The sequence below is a fragment of the Cygnus olor genome, chromosome 14 (genome assembly GCF_009769625.2).
Source record: "Cygnus olor isolate bCygOlo1 chromosome 14, bCygOlo1.pri.v2, whole genome shotgun sequence".
NCBI lineage: Eukaryota > Metazoa > Chordata > Aves > Anseriformes > Anatidae > Cygnus > Cygnus olor.
The window spans coordinates 19,533,784-19,560,122 of record NC_049182.1 but is presented as its reverse complement, the minus strand read 5'-3'; the positions used below and the strand labels follow the sequence as shown (position 1 = coordinate 19,560,122).

General features: G+C 40.7%; 1 long non-coding RNA gene across 3 annotated transcripts in view; it reads right to left on the bottom strand.

The window, feature by feature from the left end:
* LOC121078047 overlaps positions 1 to 26,339 on the bottom strand; it is a 176,608-nt gene that overhangs the window by 65,077 nt on the left and 85,192 nt on the right. Inside the window, exon 6 of one of the 3 annotated variants that reach the window (XR_005824433.1) lies at positions 11,064 to 11,195. The exons of 1 other annotated variant lie outside the window; for it this stretch is intronic. This is a non-coding gene — a long non-coding RNA (uncharacterized LOC121078047). Of the gene's footprint in view, positions 1 to 11,063; positions 11,196 to 25,908; positions 26,146 to 26,339 lie in introns of those variants that run through there. One more of the 3 variants, XR_005824432.1, reaches the window with a different exon arrangement.

Sequence of the window (26,339 nt, the reverse complement as noted above, 5' to 3'; positions counted from 1 at the left end):
TGTCTTGCATACGTCAGATAAACTTCATATTTGCCTTCGTCCATCCAGGGGTCATATCACCTCAGAAGACTGAAAACTCACAAGTTGGTATTTGAAAAATGATGTAAGTGCAAAGAATATTGAAGTTTTTGCATGAATCATCTTCCATAAGTAAATAGCTTTTCCTTGTAAACCATTGGGTTTTCACAGGAAAAGCCGTACGAAAGAGGAAAGAGAGGTAAGCAACACAAAAGAACTGCAGTGAAGTAATTGCTTAACGTAAGTATGAAGCTATTAGACCAATATAAAATATAAGGGGTTTTGAGAGTACTGACTGGCGTCCCCGCACACAGAGCTTCTCCAAGTAGCCTTTTGTGCCTTTTGTGCAAATGCCTTCCCCCTCTCTCAGTCCAAGCTTTGATCTTCTCTGAACTGCTTCAGTTAACCCAAGCCTTGACTTTCTCTGTGGTTGCTCCTGAGGAATAGTGCTTCTGGCTTTCTTCTTCTCTGATCACACAGTGCAATTTTATTCTATAGTTTTCAACAACATGTGACCTGTTAGGTTTACAAATGGATGCTTTGTTTTCAAACCTCTAAAATTTTTCCTTTCCCTTTCCTTTTCCAAACCTATTCTATTCCGTTTCAAACTCTTTATTTGAAAAGTTTCACTAGGACACTGATTAAGTCTAAATTGTTTACCTTCTAATAAAGCACCGTGCAAAATCTAATGCTCAATTAACAGGTCCTGAGACTCCTTCCAGTATTTCTTCACATCAGTGCTGGGGGTGCAGCTCCATTTTATTTTGCTTCCTGACTGAAAAAAATTACATTCTCAGCTTTGTTTGTTCCTTTTCTGTTTCCCACATGTGGGACTAATTGGACAGTCATATGTTCATCAGGCAGTGAGCAAAGGGGTGCAAGCAGGTCAGCAAGCACTGCAGGCTGCTGCTGTTAGTACTAAAGGACAAAAGGAGAGAGACCGTCTTGTTGTACTCCATAGTCTATATCCAAACCAAATATCACCCTGAAGGTTGCTAGTAGTGCATGGGGTGCAAGTAAGAAGACAACTGAATACGAGCTGCCCTTCTGTTGTCCTTAGCTAGGAAACTGATCTGCTATAGCTTGGAAGTTCAGTGAGTTATAATTTGATCAAGATTGAAAAGTCAGTCTCTTGGAAGTGAACTTGGCCGGTAATCACGCAGCATGTACCTGGAGTTAACGGCCCATACCAACCAATTTGAGTCCGACAAGACAGCAGCATACCTCAGAATCAGAGAATATGAGAAATATTACTACTTCAGGAGGAGTAAGAGAAAGAAACTCACAGTAATTGACCACTTACTCACACTGATGGACCTCCTTCTCCACCACTGCTGTTCTGAGATTGAAAGCTACACAACAGCAGTCAGATGAACTCTGTTCCTTCAGGAAAACAGAAATCCCCACGTCTTTTTTTTTTTTTTCCTTTACAAACAGTACAGCCAAAAAAAAAAAAAAAGTTGCCATCCAGGTTTGCAAGTTGTCTTAATTAACTGTAGTGTTGATGTGTGAAAAATTGCACTCTGTTTTTATCACATTTTGGCACATCTGCCTCTGTGTGTGTGGTGTGACATTTGCAGTATGAAAGCAGCAATGATATTCAGAGAGTACAAGCATGTCAAGCCAGCGCATACAGCTTGATGTCATTAATTCATCATCATTCATTTAAAGGGCAAATATTCTTTCCCACACGTAGATAGTCCTATGAATGTTAAATACTACTTACATTACAGACCATCAAAATACTTAGTCTCTTTCCTTTCTATGTCCTTCACAATGAAGCTAATACAAAGCACAGAGTGAGAGATCACAGTAGGTGAGGTTTGAATTCACCTTAGGTTTAGCAGCTGGAATGCAGCAGACTGAAACCACGCTAAGGCAAAGGGTCAGCTGTGGAGATGTTGAAGATTTCTGAGTTGGTTTCATGAAGATTTAGCCCAGCTTGGAAACCCTGTGATATCAAACATCACTAGATTCCTTACAGTCCAGATAGTTTAGGCCTTTCAATTCCTAGAGTACCTAATGATTTGAAAGTCAGCTGTTGGCTTTCCATGTAATTTTCATCTAGAAATCTTAAAGCACTTTCTAAACTGCCAGGGTAGAATAAGCAGTGTCTAACCCCTGGGAAGACAATACTTTGTCTCCTCCTCGAGCTGTTGATTCAATGGGTCCATCTGATATTTTCTATTAAAAAAAAAAAAAAAAAAAGCTTCCATTGCCTCTGGCAAAGAAAAGCATGTTTGTGTTAGCTTTTCCTGATGAAAGATGGCCATGATAAGTGGTGGTTAGCGGTGAGAGACCTGGACACAGCCTTCACATCACTTCTCACTATTAATCTGGGTATGTAATGAAGAGGCTTTTACTGCCCAGCCAAATATATGATGAATAAGCTGGCTGAGAGCAGTGCTAATGTGTGACCTGGCTCTGGTTTTGTATCCTGCTTTGTGAAAGGCCACACACAATTATCGCTGCTTGTAAAGTGCCACAGAAAACTTACAGTTGTAGGAGCCAGGAGTTTGCTCTAGCTGGTCACATCACTCAGGTCACCAGAGTATGTCATGTTTTGAAAGTATAATCTCCAATCTATGTATCTCCTGGGAAGTGTTAAATGGTACAGTTTTCACTCTCTCACTCTGACTCAGTCCTTCCCCTCTGAGAATTTGTGTGCTTTTTGTTGTTGTTGCAGTTTTACCCTATTTGGGTTTTGCTTTTTTTTCTTCTTTTCCCTCAAGCAGCAAAGAGAACAATTCCCTACCCAGGAAAGTAGCTACCTAATATCCTGAAGAGATGAAGACGGCATATATTTTTCAGTGTGTGCCTTCCTTGAATTCTCCTCGGCTCTCTGAAGATGCATTCCCACTGGCATTTGATACATTTGTGCTAAGACATGCTTTGAATAATAAGGAAAAGCCCCAGCAGGCTGCTAAGGCATATTAATTCACCCTGCAATTTTTTTCTCTACCATTGAGCCCAGATGTTCCTTTCGAAAGCCAGGTTGAGCCAGGAAAGATGAGGAAGTGTTCAGAGCTGTTGAGGGGGCATGTGACTTAGCAGCCTGACCCTGGTATTGCACTATTTGTGTCATGGCACAACCAGAAAGGAAAGGGCCTTTCACACAAATGGTGAGAAACATGTACAGATGTAGCCCTGCATTTGGCGTAGCAGCAGAGAAATCCCCATTTGAAATCTTCTCTATCTGAAACTTCAGATCAGGTGACTTCATTCATCTTCCACAGTCTTGCATTTCAATGCATGCAGCAAACAAGGGAAATCTGGGGGTAAAATGACAAAACAGAAGAAACACCTCCTCAGCCACCTTCAGAAAGTCTAAGATCCTATTCAAGAGGCAAAGAAACACCTCCCTCTGTGAGCCAAAGATGTCCTTCCTTCCAAAGCAGGGAACAAGTAAGTATGTTTTGTGTTGTCCCTCTTAGTTTTGGGGGACAATTCAACTTTAGCTTTATAATACCCAAATCCATCAATACTGTGGTGCTTTGCAGACAGGTGGATTCCTAGACTCCTGCCTCACTTTCTCTGTTAATTACTAAAATAAATCTTCCATTTCTGAAGAAAGCTGTGATCTCTCTGAAGACTACTTCTCTCAGCTCAGAAATGTTTCCCAGAGTGTGAGCTGAGCTACAAGAGAGCGCAAAGTGGACTGTTTGACCATTTCAAAGACAACACAAATCACTTCCCAGCAAACATCCAGGGCATTGTCAGGGACTAAAAAGCATCTGCCTTCATTAGCAACAAGGCAAGTGTGGATAATGCATTAGTCCAACACAGCATGGACAGTTGTGATTTTCTCCCTTTCTGCAGTTTCTCATCCTTCATCAGGAAAATAAGAGTTCAGTGGAAAATATTGATTACAATCTGTAGTCAATGGGACTGAAGCGGCCAACTGATCTGGGGAGAGGCTGTTGTTGTAGGACCTCTCACAAGGGAAGGGAGTCAAGGTGGTGGTGTACTGCTTATGAAAAGTGCAATTTCTGGCCATCCTGTCATTTTTGGCAATCCAGATACTTCTCTCTGTGAAGTCAGGTTCAAAGTGATCAGAAACTTTGTTGTCAGTCAGCATCATGCACTGATGCATTCAGAAACAGTTGTCTTTGGCTGGTCCACATAGCATTGTAATATTTGTTCCCTTGCACATCCTTTGTCAAAGATGGATTTCCATCCAACTATCTTTCTTCCCAAGCCTTAAATTTCAGGGTTTGGACATCTATCTGAACCTTCTCCAGCCAACAGAGCACAATAAAGATGACAGCAGTAAAGGGTGTCATCTCTCTAATGCAAGCCTTCCTGGCTCAGTGAGGTACAAAAGAGAAGTTTTCTCCTCTGTAAATTTCCTTTAGATTAACTCAGTCACAATGGGAGAAAAATAAAATAAAATAAGGAATTTGCAAACTGATAAAAATTAGAAGACTTTGGCCCTGAAACTGCCGTTACAGAAGTAGTCCTGGCAGCACCTCGGCCCTCTCCTTGGTCCCCTGAGCACTCAGACTTTGAGCCAGGGCTCAGAGCTTCTGCTCTCCCCCAACAGCACTCACCATTTCACTTCCATTTCCCACACATCTTGTGTTTCTCTCATCCATGTTTGTGGGGCACTAGGTAGTTCCATGCTGATCAAGCAGCTCAACTTTGTTTTGTCCTCGTGGCAAGCAATGACTAGGGAAACCCATTGTAATATATTGGTTTTTTACACAGCAACGTGGGCAAGAATTGAGGATAAATAACGTCTTCTAAACTGACATACAAATTCCATGCAATTCTTTTATTTTATAAAGTTTATCAGACCTTGGTAATAAGGCTAGTTAGCCTGACACATGCAGGCCCATTTCAGGGCCCTCAGCTGAGCTCCAGTGCCTGCAGTTCAGTAGACATGGGACATTTTTGTCCATTTATACTTTTACTGGAGGTTTGTGTCCCTGCAGAAAGGAACACGTGTCCTTGCAAAGTATCACCTCTTGTGCACAGCCAGGGAATGTGGCTTTACTCTTGGTTACCAGACACCCTGAGGATCACCTTCTCTTCTGCCAGCCCTGCTGTGGAGGGGGATGGAGCCATTGGCAAAGACAATGAGAAGAAAGCTGTGGCAATTTAAGGCCTAAATCACCAGAGTTCCTCTATCAACAGCCTTATGCTCATTCTCCTTGACATACTGGCCTATTTTAAGTCTTTTCCCCTGAGGTTTGATATTCTTTCCATCCACTTCCTCAAGCAGCACTTTCCTTCTAACAGACGTGCCAATGTACAGCATTCATTCATTATTGCCGCCTGCTTCCTCCACATGGAGAACTTCTGCCTCGGCGAGGAGGGATCCGCAGGAGCTGCATGCACGTGCTGACCAGCAGTGCTGGACCAAGGCCACCTCTGCCCTGGCTCCTCTCAGAGCTGGGAGCTCACCCACCTTCAGCATCTCTCCTTCATGGGAGACATCTCAGGTAAGGCCTCGCAGGCAGCCCAACGAGGCAGAGGAGGCCTCTCTCCTTTAAAACCACTTGGAGGGACAGACATTTCCTTACTCCTAATTACTGTATGTTCCTCTGGCATTAATTCTGCAGTTTATGTTATTATATACAGCATATTTCTCTTATTAATACAGCATGTTTTCACTTATTTATAGAACTGTACTCTGCAGCATGGCCCAATAAATATTTGTGGCAGTGAGTTCCCAGAGTTAATCACAAGTTGCGCAACCAGCATTTATTTTTATGTTTCCCTTTTAAATTCAGCTAAGGTTTAATTCCATTGACTGTCCTGTGACTGTCTGACTGTTCTTATGTCACTGTTTGTCCTGCTTATTGAAAAAATACATGCTTTTATAAGTTTGAATTCCTTCTCCTAAATAAATTTTTCTCCTCTTCTTCCAGCTGTTGTGAAGCTCAGACAAGGATGGGAAGAGGGATGGCCCGTGACTAAATGCCAGGGAACAGACCCCAGTCAGATGAGCTGGACTCTTTCAGGATACAGTTTCTGAGGGGAAAAAAATCCAAAATGGCTGTGCCGAGCTAACTTTTCTTTTCTTTTTTTTTTTTTCATAAAACAAAGTGTAAAAAAGTACCTCTGCAAGTCATATTCCAGGGGTAGGAACTATCTTGCCTGTTTTAACCATTAGAGAGTTAGAACTGTGTTCATGTGTTTGCTTTTCTGAAAAATCAATGAGAAAAGCTTTTACTGAAGTGAGTGAAAGAACAACCACAGTAACAGCTGTCCCTCCGGCCTGCCATGCCTACAAGGACAAGCAAGAAGTAACCAGAATGTTACTTCTGGACTCTCCTTAATATGGTTTAAAATAAAATCAGAAGGAAGAAGTCTGGATTGTCCTCTCAGTCATGAGTGTAACTCATGCTGCTGCCCAGCTAGTGATCGCAGGTAGATCTTTTTCCAGTCCTTTGTTTAGGTAGAGGGTATCAAAAGGAGAAAGCAGCACATTATGGTGACTAAGTTTCCCTTCAACAACTTTTCTCCCTCTAGTATCTTTCAAGCTTTTCTAAGCAAGATGAGAAGGTACAGTTCCTCCTACCCCAGATATCACTATGGTGTTGGGAAATGAAGAGAACATTCCCCACGCATGGATTTATAAATAGACTGCACCAGCCTCTCAAGTGCTAAAATGCTATAGTCCAGTTTCCCCAGGAACTGCTCATAAAATACAATTTTTGGCTCACACGAATGGTTTTCATGGGTTTGTTAGGCACAGTCCACCCAGGGAGCAGTTGCAATAGTCAGTATGAGTTTATTCAGTTCTGTTGCTGCAAGAAAGCCATTCAGGAACAGTCAGGAAAGAGCAGGATGCAGAGGCTCAGGAATGCAGGTGCTGTTAAAACAGTTCTGCTTTCACCTTCTAAATGCCACATAGCTTACATCAACAGCAGAAGTGAAATTTGCCCTAGACACTTCATTTATTAGAAGAGTAAACAAAAAGGAGGAGAGGAGAGGAGGCGAGGCGAGGCGAGGCGAGATCTGGTTTACTGGCCCAGCAGTTTTCCTCGCAGAGTATACTTACTAAGCTGAGAAAATTGACAGTTTCTGACTAGTGCTATCAACACCACTGGAACCCTGCAGTACGGCAAAAAGCTAATGTGCCTTAGTCTGCCAGCAGCATCTGTCCTCAGAACGAATCAAACCAACTATATCAAAACTTACAATGCATAATAGCATAAATAAGTTGAACATCCTAATAAGGCACATCTAAAGACATCTCTGCAACAACGTCTGCTTTGCTTTTCTCTTTGAAAACTAATGCTGCACACTGAAGTGCTTTTTCAATTCTGTGAGCCCTCAGTGCTCCACCCCTGTAATATATATAAAGATATCTTATTATTAACGTCTCCGTCACTTATTGTGGACAGTGTGTGGTTCACAAGTAGCACAAAAACCACACCATTACCAGATCTGTATTTTCACAATTGAGGGGAAATGTCAGATTCTACAGTATGAAATTTTCCACAGCTTTTTAGACTAATGTCTAGAAAATCCCGAATGTTGGCTTCACTGCACTAAACTTCATCTAGGTATTCTTATTTATCCAATTGCTTTTGTCAGTTTTTATCAAGTGCAGTACATTTGGATCTTCTTAAACTGCAGTTGGCAGACTGAAGAGCTTTGTGAGAAGGTGGGCATTGCAGATGGGCTGAAAAATCAAAGTAGGCTGCATATAGCTGAGAAAAAGTCATTCTCCTGCTTCTTGTGAAAAACACCACACAAAGAAAATTCACTACCTTGAAACAATAAGCAGGTAGTGGATGGACAAACACAATAAAGCAGATGTTACATTTTCCCTTGGTTTTGCTTCTCATATAGTGCAGCTACTCAAAAAGGTGCACACAAGATGAGTCTTCTCTTCGATGTACTAATAACAGTATTAATGCCTGAAAATTTTGATCCAAGCTAAGCCTAGCTCTTGCACAGATAACTAGGAAAAGCAATTATTTTTATTTATATTCTTCATGTAGTGTCCCAGAAAATCTGCCATCACAATTCGCTGATGTATTTATACATGACAGAGCCAACAGCAGAATTGCAGAGCCTCAGTAACAATTCATATCACAGATATGATATAATTCCTGTTTCTCTGAACACAACGTTTCTTTACAAAAGTATTTATATTGATTTGATAATGGCTAAGAATATAACATCTTCTCTAACCATCAGTAAATGTTTTCCTCACATTACGAACACAGTTCTTACTTCCAGCGGGAATTTAGGATGCTTCAACTTCTAGATAATGGATCATGGAATAGCTTTGTCTTCCTACAGATAGAGAGCATCAAAGTTGTTTTTGTCCATGACTGAAGAGTCTTTTCTTGAATTTTCTGTTTGTAACATATGATCAAGTCATAATTTGACTCACTCACTAATGAATAAGGCTGGGGGAGGATGCTTTGTGTTTTGTTTTGTTTTTTTTTTAGGAATGATAAGGATGTTTCTTTCAGGCCTATTTAATTTTTTTGCATGGATCTTCTTGGAACTTCTTACTTTGTTAATTTTTCCTGTTCGTTTGTAGAGGTTCCAGGTAGGGCTGTTTCTCAATTTGCCTTAGAATATATGTTTATGAACTTGCCCGCAGCTTAAAAAATGTTTTATGCTTTGAGTCAAATGCTTCTGCCAGTGTGCAGCCCTTAAGGTGATATACAACAAGGCAAAAACAGGAAATGTTAAAGAGCTTTTGAATTCATCAGGGGCTTATACTGTTTATATTTATACAAATGAAAGTACATTTTGACTTAGCAGGAGTTTAGTTGCCCTTTGTCTGCACTTTTCCTGTCAGTGTAAGATGAACACGGTCAGGAACCCAAGCAGTGGGAATTTGTTGACTTGTTCAGAACAGGGATTACTGAGGCAGGTTGTGTGTCCTCAGAGAACCCGACTTTTAAGAAAATGTTTGAAGGGCAAAGGACCTTTAAGACCATTTTTTTTCAATTTAAAGTCTCCTTTAAATGTAACATTCTCTTACTTTTAATAACTTCTTATAACTAGCTTCTTTTTTTGTGTGTATTTAAAGAAATTACAACTTGTATAACAGGAAAGAACTGAGAATAACCCCGCAAGAAAATGTTCCTCACCACAGGCCCATTAAGCTAAGCCCATGACCACATCTGCCTTGATGTCAGCCCCTCTTTTATCACCAGCTGCAGTGGGATCAAGGACTAGATCCAGGAGCTGCTCTTCTGGGCCAGTGCAGCTCTCACAGCTGGCAGCACAAAGACTGCGGGTTTGTATGCCGTGGGAGAGATTATCAGCTGGCATTAAACTCACCTGATCCCGTACTGCTCCATGACCAGGAAATCTGACTGAGCTCATCCCATAACTGTTATTCATCGCTACCAAATCTAAGCATGATCTCATCTTAGTTACAGTGTTAGATCTGGAATAGCTTTCAGAACTGCTTCTGATTTATACCCCTGCGGCTGAGATTAGAGGTCCCCTGACAGCCCTTTGATATCAGCCCTTTCACCCAAATATTGTGCCCTTTCTATTATGCAGCAGGCATTTGGGGTTGGCTCTTCACTGCCACTTTTCTCTTGCTTCAAAGCTGATTATCCATTTGTAATATCCCTATGTTCTTTCATCATCCTTAAAACCTCCTTACCAAATCCTCTATTTAATGCTATTCCTACTGCTCATTCACAGTGTTTGCAACATAAAAGCATCAGTCATGTCTCATCTGTACTAAAAGAATGATCAAAGCCTTTTGCACCCACTGTCACTGTTGCACTTTTCCCAGAACTCAGGTAGATTGGGAAGCAGAACAATTGCATTAGTTGCTGGATAGTCTTGGAAATGTTTTCTCTTGCTCTTGACATTACCAGATGGTGACAACAGTGCTCATCTCTACTTATCCCTCCTGCGACACCTCAGAGAGACAACACCAGGAGCAGCAATACTCTTCTGGGTAACTCATTTCAATCCATACAGTCCATACAATCTACTATAGTCAACCCTGTATTCTTCTAGGTCCTGGGACGACTCTGACCCAGGTGGCTTCAAATTTGACTTTGTAGAAGCTACTTTGCTACAGTACACTGAGGGTGAGGGACAAATAACTCCTAGGGGCGAGGTAACACCTCCGGCTGGCTTTCTCTCATGTGCTACTCTTTTTTTCATACAGGTCTGTGGAGCTTTGAGAGTGTTCATTTCACACAACGATATAATTTAATACAGAACTAAAGCTATTGCATAGCTTTTTAGGCTTTTGCTTCAATCCTGCTGGAGAATTGCAGAGTGTTTTTCTGTAGAGGATAAGGCCCGTCTCGAAACTGCTGCTTACTGCTGTGCTTTTGCTGCATAACAGTTCTCTGCTTGTTCTGGGGATGAACAGGGCTGTTACTGCAGGAGAAATTCCTCCTTCAAGAACAGCCCAGGACACAGAAAGGCCATGGTTAAAACCTGTGCTATTGGAGATCACTTTGTCAACCTGCATTTGCTTTATGAAACTGATATACATACGGTATTTCTTTCAGCAAGCTGGCAGCTTCTCCATCTGTTTGAGGTTCAAAAAGCTGACCATGGTTTTGTACAGTACTTAGTGTGTAGTTTTTTGTGGAATTCCAAAAAAATCAAGCTGACATTTCTTTGTGCTGTTCATCAACCAAATATTTTCCTTGTTTTCTAATATAACTTATGACCTTAGCATGTGGTTGGAAAGGATATACTTGACACCCTACTTTGTCAAGATCCTTTGTTTGATCACAGAATCACAGAACTGAAGGGGTTGGAAAGGACCTCAAGAGATCATCGGGTCCAACCCCCCTGCCAAAGCAGGTTCCTTAGAGCAGGCTGCCCAGGTAGGCATCCAGACAGGCCTTGAATATCTCCAGAGAAGGAGACTCCACAACCTCCCTGGGCAGCCTGTTCCCGTGCTCCGTCACCCTCACTGTGAGTGAAGAAGTTCTTTCGCATGTTGGTGCAGAACTTCCTGGGCTCCATCTTGTGGCCATTACCCCTTGTCCTGTCCCCACAAACCACTGAAAAGAGGTTGGCCAAATCCCTCTGTCTCCCACACCTCAGGTATTTATGCACATTGATGAGATCCCCTCTCAGTCTTCTTTTCTCCAGGCTGAACAGACCCAGGTCTCTCAGCCTTTCTTCATAGGGAAGATGCTCCAGGCCCCGTATCATCTTCGTGGCCCTCCACTGGACTCTTTCCAGGATCCTTCACCAGAACACGTTATCTGATGAAATTTTACAAGAAACACTAAATGATGGCTCAGTGCAAGTTTTTTTTGTTTTGTTTTATTTTTGTTTTTTTAATTGGAATAGAAAAAGACACCATTTTACCAGCAAGATGAGAGATAAGTATCAACAATGACACTCAAACTCCATATATCTCTGAATGCAAACCAACTGGAGTTGGTGGGACACTCAACATAAATTTGTATCAAGTTGACGGATCACAGAGGAGAAGAAATTTCTACCAGTTCTACCAAATTATTCATCCTGCTTCCAGTGAACCTGAGTGCTATAATGGCACCTGACAGAAACACAAACATTTGGAAACCGAGGGCTCAGTGCTGGTACTGTGGGCTGGTAGGAGTTCATTTACATGAATCAGGATTCCTCTCAGCCAGAACTGCCGATGAAACAAAGCACAGTCAGAGACTGGATCAGAAAAGCCTGGCCTGAACTCCAGCTCCACACGGCTAAGCAGTTTGCAGCATACTCTGATATTTAGTCACCTCTCCTCACCACTACCAAAACATATCCAAGAGTCCTCCTTTGATAGAAGGGGCATCATGGGACAGATGTAAAGAAGGAGGGATGGAATTCCATTCTCTGCAAGTCAAAAATGCTGTTAAATATGACCAAAAAGTGTGAGGTGTTGGAACATATTGAGGTTCAATTGAAACTTGGTTAATAACTTGCATCTAGTTGTTTTTCACTTCATGTGTCCTAATTGTTTGATCACAGGACTGGGAACCAGAAATCCCTGAATTTTACTCCTAGGTATGTAATGGTATGCAATATGTAAACCAGAGAGCTTACGTAGCCTCTCTGTGCTAATCTCTTCTGAAGATGGATGTTGTGAGGATGGCTGTTTGCAGAATGTTGTGAGGACAAATGTATTAATGCCTTTAAAATACTTTGCTATTACAACATACTCCCCGGGTAAGACCCTTACATTACATATGAATTTCTACAGTCATTACCAGTGTCTTTCAAAATCATCACAAGAACTGTAATGCATCAAAACTGCCCTAGTACCTGGTTCTGTATATATTGTATATGTTTTTATGTACAGCCTAAGGATTAAGGGCAGTTACAACAGAAAAGAAGCAGCAGCACTTTTCTACACTTTGTTCTGGTTGCGACACTTACCAGTGCCAAGTGTGGTCATCATATCTTTTATTTCACTCAGCTCTTTCAAGCTATCTTTTAACAGATACAAATAAAAGAATTTTAATTACTGAAGTAAAAAATTGAAGACTATTTCCCTAGGGTTATGCTGCTTTGTCTTCTCTGATTCTCCTTTAAAAACTGCCAAAACTGGCTGAAGAACTCATCAATCCTTTTGCTTTTCCCTCTGCCCTTCTAATGGATATTAGCGTGCTCTCCAGCAAAAATAACATGCCAGAGCTGTGTTATACCAATGAAACTGCAAAACTACTTGCCCAAAAGACCAGCCTGCCAAGGTGAGATTGTCAACTTGTTTACATTTTCACAGTCCTGCTGATCTGAACCGAAGTATGTTCTGCATTTCAACACAAAAGCATCAGTAGCATTGCCACGGAACTGATGCTGCCATATAAGCTGAGCTTTACCCTCTGCAAAACACGAGCACTGCAGCACAGCACGAAGGGGCACAGCTGACTACAGCACTCCACTTCCCTCTCTTGGCCCCATTGCACAAACTGACTTTTGCACTCAGTCAGGATACACAGATAGCCTAATGTGGAATTAAACCCACTGTTACAGCTAATTATAAGGTAGAAAAACTGCCAGGAACACACCACCGTATGTGAAGTTACACAGAACTGCTTCAATCTGAGTTTGTCGAATTGAAGGCAGATCCTTGATGACTAAGAATTTGGAGTTAAAAAGAAAATGCCTGCTCCAGCCAGAGAAAAATCCTCAGCATCACTTTGGCTGTTAACAGAAGTCGAAATCAACCTGAGACCTTCTTTTTGCAATGAGAAAATTATATTACTGCTAATGCATTATAAAATGACAGTAGCAATCACTTGCCTCCTATCTCACCCAATCCTAGCCAGTGTTAACACTACAAAAACTGAAAGGATTACCACTCCCGAAGTCTAATTTTCTGGGTTCCTAACAGTGCTGGTTTATTTCAGAAATGGCAGATGTTTTGCTTTAGATTTTGGTAGTAGGAGTGGTAATGCTGGAATCTTCTGGATGAATCTGGCAAAATCTTTTGAAAACACTGAGCTGGCTAAAAGTCAAAATATTTGGCTCCATCTATTGGGCCAGAGAATTAATCCAAACTTATTTATTTTTTAAAAACAGTTTATATTTAGGCTCCTACTATGGAAAGTTTTGACCTATATATTTTGTAAATAAAAACTAAAAACTTTTGTAAGGTTAGACTGGCAAACTTATACTGAAATGTTTAAGTACGGATTTAAGAGCCGATTTCAGACATGGTTCAATGAAAAAGCAGACAGAAAACTTCTCGAATGGAATGAGCAGCTTTGCTTATGGGCAGACGACACCAGAGGCTTGTATGGCCAGTTGTTCCCCCTCACTCCTACCTCTATAATCTCAGGAACCTGCTTGTTATTTTGTTAATGAAAGGCAGGAAGAGTGGAAAAAATAGTCTAAGCCAAGCAGTAAATGTCTCTTTTGCTTATTGCCTTAGCAATTCTTTCTAATATTATACAGTAACACGGTTCTCAGGAGATTAAGATTTCACATGTTTTGTCTCCTAGTAGCCTCCTATTTTCTACATAAGCACTGTGCTAATGGGTTAAAGCCTAATAAATAAGTCTCTTCTGAATGCAATGATTAATCAGTTATGAGTTACTCGGACCTTTCGGTTTAGCGATATTTGTTGAAGTGGAAGGTCATTAAAATCCTGTGCTGTCTCTGTGCTGACCTCTGTCACAGAACTGTGTTACAAGAGGCTCTTTTGGCAGAATTGTCACTGGCAGATGGCAATTTCAACAGCACTAAAGCTGCAAAGCAATTCCTGGCAAAGTCCAGTATTTTTCTTACTCCTCAGCAGAGGGGTTTCAGCATCACCTTGGGGAGCTGAGCTTGTAATTTCTATTCAGATTGTGATCGCTTATCAGTAGCTTTCTTCATTTCTACCACACCTGGGACATGATCATGAAAAAGAAAGCTACTTCAGTGTAGGAAGTGTAGTCTCTGGTAGCAAAAGGTGGGAACAAGCTCCTGGCTCCATGCAGGCCAGCTGCCTTGTGAAGACACACCGGAGTCACTACTGCTCGTGCTGTGGCTGGAGAAGGCTGCAATCAGGTCATGCTGGACCTTTTTGCTTACTCTGGAGTAGCTTGTTAAACATCTCTTCTGCTCTGTCATGAGTTGAGCATGTCTGCAAATCCCTGTAAGCTCTGACCCTCTGCTCAACTACCTCCACCAGACGTTCCTGCCCCCATCTATTCTTGGCTGCCTCACAACCTTCTCATAGTGCTGCTGAAAACAGCTTGTCGGTATTTTGGGCTAGTAAAATTATATATGAGGAGAGTCAGGCTGTCCCAAAGGCACCACAGAGCGATTCATAAAAGTCTACTTGCAATGCCGTAAGCTCAGAAAAATGAGCATCACACACAACTTCTAAGAGGTATTCGGAGGTCTGGGACCTCTCACAGAACATTTGGATAGGGGAAGCGCATGACTTGGTTCACTTGTCAAGCCTTAGCAATACATGGCTACCCATCTGTAGGCATATCCCAAACGTTAGGAGGATTTCACATTCACTTATCAGGCTCCATCAAACAAACAAGAAAACAAACAAAACAACGACAAAAAGAAAACCCACACTCAATAAAGCAAGCCAGTTTTCTAAGTTATTGCATTCCTCTTCTGATCAACAGGGAAAGGGACTGATTAAAATTATTGAACCAAACAGATCACACAAATGCTAAGTTCTGCCAAAGGCAGAATAATTAATGTGTTACACGTTGGCTCATTCTTATGATTTGTTTTGCAAGATAAACACCCATGACTTGAAGAATTTACCCTGTTTTTTATTCAGCAGACGACTCAGAGTAGTTACACATTTTCTATTCCCTATAGATGGTTTGCCACTAGACAGCTAAGCATATCCACCGAATATAAAAATTACTTTGAACAATAGAAACATTTAATCACAAAAGTCAATAAAATGCAGTTTTCATGAAGTGTTATCTGTCACCCTCCCCCGTGCACAGAAATGAGAGCTGCAAAGAACTTTTTAGCCAATGAGTTTCTGTCCTTTACGTCAATTCATCTAGACTCTTGCCCTTGCAAGATTTTTTTCTACACTATATTTACTACCATTTTATCCAAAATGAGATAAAGACATCATAAATTACAAAGTTCTAGCACTTAGTCTGGTGGCTAATTTCTGAAGTCGCCTATTGTCGGGAAGCTTTTCGCAGATACGCAGCCGAAATGTCTGTATTACTAATCATTAATCAAAACAGCAAATACTAGAAATAGAAAAATACCAAGCAAGCTTTTTTCCTTCTTTTACTATTTCTGTTGCTATTGTCAATGAATCAAGATCAAACTATTTTACAGACACTATCTGATTCTTTCATAAATCACTTGGGAGTTAGACCGCAGTGCTTCTAATCAATGTCTCTAAGGCACAGATGAATGCCAGATTTCTTACTAAAGGGCTTCCAGCGTCCCAGAACAGCTGGCTTTTCAGGTTACCAGGACCTTTAATGCTTTACAGAGGTTCATTATCCTCTTCATGTTACGGATTCACCTACAGAGCACTTACAGCACTGGCACCTTGATGTGTAGGATGGAGCAGGGGGATGCGATGGACATTAGGGACCAAACGGTGTGTGTGCCTCAGCACGTCAGTATGTAAAATGGATAAGGGCCAGGTGTGAGACCATTGCTAACAACAACACACTGCTCATGGTACAGAATTCAGTGCACCTGGTGCCATCTATGGGGTCAGGGACAGGGACAGATGACAAATGGGGGGTGATGGTTAGAAAGTTGGCTGCCATGCTCAGAGCCTGAGACCACATGAACCTGAACACGCATGGTAGCGGCCTCTGAATTACCTCAGTGAGGGCTCCTGCAACTGCAAAGTAACAGCATAACTTGGAACAGATTACAGAAAGAAAACTTTGGACCAAAGACGTCAGTGGGATTTTGGCTCCCAGCTCCCATCAGATCCGGCTATCACCTGCCCAGGATTTCAGCCTTCTCCCTCTTTGAATTCAATCCACTGGAACATGCTGCCATTTAATACACTTTACCTTTTAATTTATTCTTTTCCCTTTAGTTATTTCCCTTGTCCAACTCTTCACTTAGGTTGAACGCACATTGGTGTGCTTGATTAGGTTCTTATAAACAATTCTGTTTGAGATACTCAAGACGGGCAAAAAAATGAGTTTGTTCCCTGCTATGCACACTAGCCCTGTAATGACAGCAGAAAAACTTCTTTAGTAGCTGAGCAAACAGATGTAGATGTGAACGCTTCCAAATAATTTCAGCGAGAAACTGACATATCAAAACGCTTTCAAAGGCAGAATGGCCCTTGAAACTAATTAGTTAATCTTGTAGTTAGTTGCTTCATATTAGCCTTTGCTGCTATTTCTTTAGATTCTCTGGCTTCCTCTGCATGTGTTTGGTCTTTTTTTGTGGATAAATTCTCACTCTGATAATCATCCTTCCCACTTGCCGCTAGCTTTTCCATATGCACATCAGCAGTAAATATATTAGCTTTCCTTACTGCATACTGAAAACATACAAGCCTAGGATTTTAAAAGACCATCTGATCTCTGTTTAACATCCTAATATCTGAACACTGTAAGGAAAATCTCACTGTGTGAGAACTCCTTATTGATCCAATGCAGAGAGAAAAAAAAAAAAAAAAACAGAGATGAATATTTAGCAGAAAATGAAAGTTGGAAAATGACAGAAGACTGGTTTGTGAAAATTAAAATGAAGTTTATTTCTTATCATTCCATTTAAAATCTTTGCGTTTTACTAGTAAAAAATTGAGAAATAAATTATTTTGGAGAAAGGCAGATGAAGAAGATTCCACAGAAAGCCAGACTTATTTATTTATTTTTTAGAAAAATTCAAGCCTGCTGATGAATTTTGTTATCCGCTTGAACTGCACTGACAAAGCCACAGGGATTATTCCTTTTCACACCTTTTACTGTCCTGTCAGCCCTGTGCTATGATCGCAAATGCATTTACTCAGAACACTAAAATCTTACTCCAGCCATTTCAAAACATGAATGACCTTCAGGGCCTTCTTTCACAGTGAATACAAAACCTGCCCCAAAGTGCTGCTGCTCTGAGCTCGTCTTGTCAGATCCTCAACAGACACGTGGCCTGAGGAATAAGAGGGCCAGTCTTCATCTGAAGACCTACAGCAACTTCAGAAGATTTAACCTGAATGGCACAGCTACTCCCTGTATTTCTGCTGGGTCAAATTGACACTAACCTTAACCCTCTTTGAACAGAGAAGGCTCCCTGTCACATATGTATCCAGACTTCACACATTTACTCATTTTACTTTTTGCTAAGCTGCTAAAGCCTTGAGTTTCATCACTTTCTACTGAAGTAGCAAAGGAGATGCATATCAGACAGAGGAGGAACTGCTGGAAAGCTGAGGCTTGAAAGGGGCCTTGCTGATGGATATTGTTTACAGCCTTCAGCACAGTTCAGTTTCATCTCACTGAAGCAGGTAACAACCCCTGAGACAAAGATCTCGGTCTCACTGCTGTCCTGGCAACACACACACTGCACCAGGGCACTGAACAAAGAGGCCCATGGAAATGTAACTCTGAAGAAAAAGGCTCATCATAGCACATCATGTGTAATTACATCGCTCTGGAATAAAGCAAATTTTTATGTTTATGAGTGAAACACCTAATCAATAATCAACAGGTCCTCTCAGCCCATCGCTCTCCACCCACGCTGCGCTACTGAATAACGATGATGTTTTGCTGCGATAGCTCCAGGCAACGCTCTGAAATGCAGTTTGTTAACATAAATTCTTCTACTAATCTTTATTTTCTGAGGATTTATATATTTGTAGGTTTTCCTCAATATAAAACTAACCATATATCATGGTCTCTGCTCAGGTTTCAACCGTATCCTGGGATGCATCAAGCACGGCATCGCTAGTTGGTCAAGGGAAGTGATTGTCCTGCTCTACTCTGCACTGGTACAGCCTCACCTCAAGTACTGTGTGCAGTTCTGGGCACCACAGTACAAGAAGGACATTAAACTGTTGGAGAGTGTCCAGAGGAGGGCGACGAAGATGGTGAAGGGCCTAGAGGGGAAGACATATGAGGAGCGGCTGAGGTCACTTGGCCTGTTCAGCCTGGAGAAGAGGAGGCTGAGGGGGGACCTCATCGCAGTCTACAACTTCCTCACGAGGGGGAGCGGAGGGGCAGGCGCCGATCCCTTTAGTCACCAGTGATAGGACCCGAGGGAAGGGTGTCAAGCAGTGACAGGGGAGGTTCAGGCTGGATATCAGGAAGAGGTTCTTCACTGAGAGGGTGGTCGCCCACTGGAACAGGCTCCCCAGGGAAGGAGTCACTGCACCAAGCCTGCTGGAGTTTAAGCAGCGTTTGGACTGTGCTCTTAGTCATATAGTCTGAATTTTTAGGTAGATGTGTGTGGTGCCAGGAGTTGGACTTGATGATCCTTATGGGTCCCTTCCAACTCGGGATATTCTATGATTCTGATATAATGTCTTCCCAAGTGTTAAATTTTGCAACACTTAACACATGGAACAATAGAAAAAACAGGGCAAAAATTCTAATAAGCACTTGTGCTCTTTTCTACTAAGTAAGATTAGTCATTTTTAATTTTCATAAGCCCCAAATTATTTCAAAGGTAGGAAATTTAAAAAATCCCTCTAGTTAGTAAAAAAAAAAAAACTCATTTATTTACTGATTCTTCAAAATAGATAGTACCTTTTCATCAATAAATAAATCAAAAGTTTAAACTTTGATGAGTTATAATCTTGACTATTAAAGCACAGCTAACAGTGATTGGCATCAAGTGTCTGATGAACTGTTGCACAGCCAAGTTGATTAAATCCTGGATTTAGCATTGATATTAGAGAATGCTTTTTGAAATTCACATTTTGGGTTTTGTCTATTCATTTCTGTAGTGCTCTAGGCATAAAAAGATCCATAAAGTGGAATATATAATTAATATATCACTCCCATTTTTTATTTTTCTATTTTTATCATTTATATCACACCAAATTAAAATTAAGAGAAATGGAGCACAGTAAATGGTTTAAAAGTAGTTAGAAGTTGCTGTATTTGTTAAGTATAAAATAACCTATACGCATAAAAGCATTAACACAAATAATATGCCTGAATAATGTACTTGCTCAAATAAATGCAAAACAGTTCTCATATTTATTTTGCAAATTTCTTCCAGGAACATATACTCCACTGGGTTTCTCAGTTTTTATATACTTGACCTTGGAGCTCAGGAGAACTCCTGACTTGGTGGTTCCACAGCAATTCATCCAACTTTTTCATTGCGCTACTTCAGGAGTCAAATGGACTCAGTGCATGAATTTGTCTTTTACTGTGCAATATTACCTAGAAATTCTTCAGAAGAAATCTTGCTTTGCTGGCAGGGCATGAAGCTTTTTCATAACTGTGCAGCAATTTCTGTCTGCAAATCACCATAGAGACTAACAAGTGATCTGTACCAGTTTTCTCCACAGAATTACAGAATCATTAGGTTGGAAAAGACCCTTAAGATCATCAAGTCCCACCATCGACCTAACACTGCCAAGTTCACCACTGAATCATGTCCCTAAGCACTACATCCATACATCTTTGAAAAACCTCCGGCGACTCCAGCACAGGGCTCGGAGCTTCACAGAACATTTCTCAGCACTGCCGGTGATCCCAGCCCAGGACAGCCGGTTCAGTGGCTCCCCTCAAAGCGCATTTTCTGTGGCAGCACCAGGAGGGGAGCCCCTGAGACCAGCATCCCCAGCCCACCCCTCAGCAGCTCCCCACTGCTCTGCATCAGGACTTTGGGCAGGTAAGGCCCCCGATGCTGCCTGTGCTGCCTGACTGCTGGCCCCAAGTTGTATGAACTTGAATCTTTTTTACTTTCCCTGTGTAATTTCTACATAAACATACAGCATGTGCAATAAAAGCTCATCAGGGTTCTTGTGCTCTCATAATTTATAACTTGAATATTATTAGTGTTGTTTTCACTTTCTGTGAGCATTCACACATATAAGAAGCTCACTGATAGTGAAGAGATGAGAACAACCACTAAAGGTCAGCTGAATAAGACTATTTTTGTTGTATTGAACCAACACATTGAATTGAGTGATGAAGCTTCCTTTACAAAGACACGACTTGTTGTCACACTATCTGCTCTTATCTTGCTACACCTGCACCACAGCCCCACAGAGGGAGTTTTAGCCCAGTCTGCTCCCATGGCCCCTTCCATTTTGTGCTTTAAAGCTTTCAAGTTGTAATGCTATATTAAATGTGTGAGAAAATGCTACCAGTTGCAGGGAACAGGTAACCCCACGCCCCCAGTAAGCCAGGGGGAAAGATCCTAGAAGCAGTTGGGCTCTCAGCAATGGCGTCTGGTCTAATATCTAGTAATAAAATTCATACATATTCCCTCTAGGCTGAAATAAAAATCTAATGCATCAGGAGAAATTACTCTTTTTCTTTAAAGGTGCATATTCACTTCGTTAATTGAAAAGCAGAAACTGGAAATTATCAGATAATTGATTCTTGCTGTAAATGATTTATTGGGCATTGTAATAAACATAACAGCTCTTTCCACTTTAAGGCCACAGCTTTCCTCACCTAGCTGCTGCTGCTAAGTTAATTGTCCTTGCTTGGAAATATATTTATATTATACAGACTTTCCATTAATGCTCCAGGTTTAAATGTCATAAAATTAGATGTGTTTTTCAGTAACACTTGAAAACGTACCTCAATTACAGCAATGGCCGCAAAGGTGCAGCTGTAAACATGATACATTGCCCTGAAGAGTCTGGAATTCTTTATTGATCTTAAAAGCTTCCATGTGATTGAAAATCAGTGTTGCAACAGCAAGATTCAGCAAGGAATTTCACCCAATATCACTTCAGCAAGTACAGCCAGTGCCTTCCCAGAAAACGACCGCAGTGTATATGGCTAACTAGTCCAAGGTGAACCACAGAGCACGTACAGATTTACGCACACACATATATGTGCATATATATGGACACATAACAGCTTTTATTTTTTAAATTGCTGCTCTTAGCTGAACTGCTTTGCACCCTCTTAAGAAAACAGATAGGAGAGATGAAATAATATTGTATCTCTAGGATGCATTTAGAAAACATCCTTGCAGCTGAAATAAATGCAGCATTATCAGCTAAATTAAGCTGTCTCTTTCAAGGAGAAAGTCAACTTCCAGCTGCTGGAATGAAGGAACATTTATTTACAAGAAGAGTATGGGTGAAATGTTTACTGTATTGTCAAGGGAATTTTTCACTCATCTTCCCAATGTGCTTTTGAGAGATCCCAGTGAACTATGAGGAACAAGCACCCAGGAGCCCACCCAGTCCAGAACATTGGGCCTTAGAGAAAAATGTGAAAGAGGAGACTCGGAGTCTCCACTGGCTGATATTTCTTGCAGTATTTAATCAGGTTGGTTTTCTTCCTTCCTGTTTTATCAAGATCTATGAATATCATCTGCAACAGAAATCATAGTGCTTTCCTCATGAACTGAATGATCCGAGCTGCCCTTGCCATGGACCTGGGTGCTGCCTGAACCAGCTCCCCTGCTCACTGCCTGGCCACAGTTCTCCAGACGTTATTTTCCAGTTATACTTTTTGTTGTGTAACTTCAGATACAACAGAAACAGTTATTGTTGGAAAAGGAAAGAGTAGGAAAGTCACAAATACTATCATGAAACAGTAATTCTGTTAAGAGCAAGCCAAGCATTCAACTTCGCCAACCACAAGCCCCAATCAAAGCTCTGCTAGAGTACAACCCTGTTTCTTACTTCAGAAAACAGCATTTTTCATCAGCTTAATTATTTCATAGGAAATATGAATGCAAATACAACATTAGGTGGGGAAGCAGATGTATTTGGTGAGAGCCTTACAGCTGTGAAAGAGTCATGTAACACTGTTTTTTTCAATTGTTATTCTTATTATTGCTTCCAGATATTGAAAACTGCTGTTTTCCAACTGGAAAACAACCAAAGCTGGAAGACATCTCTATTATCATGCTTGGATGCCAAAATAATACCTTTTTCTTTTTTTTTTTTGAATAGAATAGATGAATAGATTTAAGGATTTAGATCAATCACAGAGGAAACCAAACTCCCGTGTGTCCCTCAAAAGCTACACATGTAGTAAGTTTACCCAAAGGTACACATGCCCCCTGAGTGATTAAAATGATTTACAGTGGTCTGTGAGCTCTTGCTAATGAGCAAAATCCTTGACTGCAGCTCTGCTCATTTTCCCCAAAGAGGTACTAACTTTGGCCATTTTTCATGGAGTGACTCACACAGCTCAAATCATCCCTGCTCTCTCTTCTCTGTCACCCATGAAAAATCCTTGAAGCCGTCTATCCCTAATCAGCCTGATTATAATTCAGTTACAAATCAGTGAATATAAAACAATACAAGGACTGGAACAGGACAGAACACTGGCCCAAAAAACTACAAATCTATGAAAAATAGCACTGTTCAACAGTTGTCCGGATTTAATTTTAGGATAAACAGTAGAATATATCACCTCTTCTTCTGTCTGGCCTTGATTTAATATTTGCAGTACTAATTTAAATCGTTTAATTCGCAGAATTTTTAGGTCCGTCATCTGTTCCCACAATTCAGTCAATATTGTGGTTCACCTCACACAAGAAATTGATCTGCCGGCCACTCTTCACAAGCCAGATTAATTTTTGTTGATTGATTGATTGGCCTCTGTCCACGACGCATGCTAATTTTGGACCATTTTAAGCTCATAAGGCTTTATACTGAGATCCATTGATTGCAGTTATGAAATGATGAATGGGTTTTCAACCAAAAGCAGACAACTGATGCAAGCTTGAGGAGAGAAAACAAAATAATCCCTATATAGCAGAAGGTGCAGAGCTGCAATGTCCTCTCTGGTTTTGTTCCGATTTTCCCCAGGTGGTTGGTGGTTCAGTCTTCCAAGCCATGCAGACCGAAGCAATACTTAAGGCAACTCCAGGCACTTTTGCCAGGTCTGTGCCTCAGAGGGTGCTTTGCTATCTCCCAGTCCTCATGTCCAGGTAAAGATCTCCTGGTTAAAACACAGCTGGAAGAGCCAGCCTGTCCCTGGCTCCATCACAGTTGGTGACCATGGATACACCTTTTGCAATCTTTGTTTCTGCTTTTCTTATCTATTAGTGGGGCATACTGAGGGTTTTGATCACTCTTCATTAATGCTCTAAAACCACATATGCTTCCTGGAAAACAGTTTAAGTATTATCATTATTGGACTATGATTTCTTATAGAAATGTAATACATATGCCCAAAGGTACCCAAAACTACATAATTTTATGGTAGAATATCATGTCTTTAAAAGCATCTTAATAATTTATTTCCTTGTAATTCTGGAAAGATTATGCAAAGAAATTAAGATACTTGCTGGTGTTTAAGAAGATTTTGTATCCATTCAGTTATCTCCTAAAATTTCCTAGTTGAAAAATCGACCTCACCATCCAGTTTTCTATAGTCAGCCCCATCACAACACAGCTGGGAAACAGAAACCTGAACATTTATTCAGCATTTTTTCCAGGTAGTGTTTAAGGTGTAAAGAAAATCTCTAGTATATGTAGCCCTGCTGGGGATCTAGTCACTGAGGAATACCAGCTGAGAGCACTTGGCCTTCTGCACCTGCCATTCAGTTTTCCAGTATGGATGGAGGAATGTTCTCCAGAGGGGATGCATCATTTGGATATGGTTTCTCATATCAGTCTGCGGTATTCAGGGGCCTTCAGGTTACAAAATATGATGTGTGAATTATATCTTCAGTTTGGTCTTTGTGGTTTGGCAGTGTGCTGTGTCTTACAAACTGAAATATATAACAAAATGATTCTCTCTTCATCATTCCTCAATATTTTAAGTTATAAAATCTGGATGCCTAGAAAATAAGCACCATCACAATTAAATAATAAACACGTGAATCTGGAACATGATCCAGCACCTGAACACAAGAAGAATCCTGTCCAGAGGAAAGCCACCAGCACACCTCTGTTGGAATCCACAGAATTATTTTGATTGAAGGAACCTGACCCCAACCCTCTTTCTTTTTACAGGTTATAATGTCAAGATTTATTTTCACAGACTATTCACTACTTCGTATGTTCCTCACAGAAGACTGGAAGATTTCCAATCCCCTTCCCCTTGGAAGACTTATCTCGAGAGAGAGAAACACATACTGCTTCAATTTTACCTTGCTATTATAGCATATATATTATAAACTACCACTTCAGCCCACCTCCAGTTCCATCAAATGGCTCTGAAGCAGATGTTAAATGGCCAAAGACGAAAGCATTTAAGTCTGGTCTGAGCTACACTTTGTAAACGAACGGTAACATTTTTGAATCCATTGCAATTACTCTAATTTCTGCACCAGCATATCTATGCGTCTCTTCATTTTTCTCTTCCATCAGGGAGATTTGTATACATTTTGCATTTAGAGATTTTGTCATGCTGAAAAATAAATCTTCTACCCAACTGCCTACTAGTTAGAATTAATTTGAAATGGAACTTGTTAATTTGCGTATCATTGGACTATAGCCTTTCCAATTGCATAATATCTTTGCAACTCCAATAAAACCGTTAATTGATGTTACTGCCCTCAAATTACGAGCTTTTTGTACGTATAAATAACAAGGAAAAGAGAGAAAATCCAGAATTAATAAAAAATAGCAGCAGGTTTTAATTTTCAGAGTACTGTTTGTATTCTTTTAAGACAGCTATACTATATTGGCTGAATGCCCCAAGAATAGATGTACTTATTTGTTTTGTTAATGGTAACATTGGTTTTGTGTGCTCTGAAATTAGGACACTTCCTCAAAGAAAGGCAATACAACCAAATATTAACGGTACTCTTGGGCTTGCCGCAGAACCTGGACCTGGAATTCTTCAAAGCCTGCCCCAAAAGAACGTTTCTCAACCTCTTCCTATAAGAAAAAATATTTTTGGGGAAAAAAATAACAACAACAAAAAACGCACAACTATCACTTGCCTTGTGCAGCACCAGCATCATGAGCATACTCATTTATAAGCATGTGAAAATAAATTTTCTGTAGATTTCTATACATTTTTGTACCTTTTCATAGTTTATTGTGTTTGTTTTCACCCATCTTATTTATTTGGTTGTTTGCATGAATAGGAATGCATGGATGCAGTTGTATTTGTACATTGTAAATATCTCATAGGCTGTTTTTTCATGTCTCACAGAAACACAGCCACAGACAGAAGGCACTGAAGACCGAGTGTTATTACACTGCGAGGCAGCTATGAAGCACAGACCTGGAAGTCCAGCAGCCCCACTATGCAGACCCTCCTTTACATGTACTTGCAAGGAGAGCTGAAGGCAGCTCTTGCTTCTTCCAGCACATCGGGGGATTTCTGAACCCTATCATCATATGCAGCATCAAGAGAAAAGAGCAGGGGATTTAGGGAAGATCAAGAAGGAGATGGACAGTGAATATGGGGCATAAAAGAAGGTCCAAAATAGTGAAGACTTCTTTAATTGTACATATGTGTTTGTAAGCATAAGTAAAGTTTACAGAATACATTAAAATGAGTTTAGCATATATACTCATGTGTCCAAATAGCTCAGTATCCCGGTGGAAAACTGACTGAAGAGATTGGAGCAAAGGCAATACCGTCGTTCCCACTGCAGAGCTTGGAGGAAGCTACGCTCTCCCATCCTGGCTTTGCCTCTTGCCCTCTACAGTCGTGTGAATACAGTTCCCTAATTTAAAAGGAGGATGTTTAATTATAGCTGGATTTTTTAAGTTCAGGAGAGAGGAAGAAGGGGAGAAGCGAACAGTTTTAAGGATAAAACAATGCCCTTTTATTTTTTTTATATGGGAACTCTACTGCCTTGCTCTTTATTTACTCTAACTTAAAGTGACATCTGAGTTTAAAACAAACAAACAAACAAGA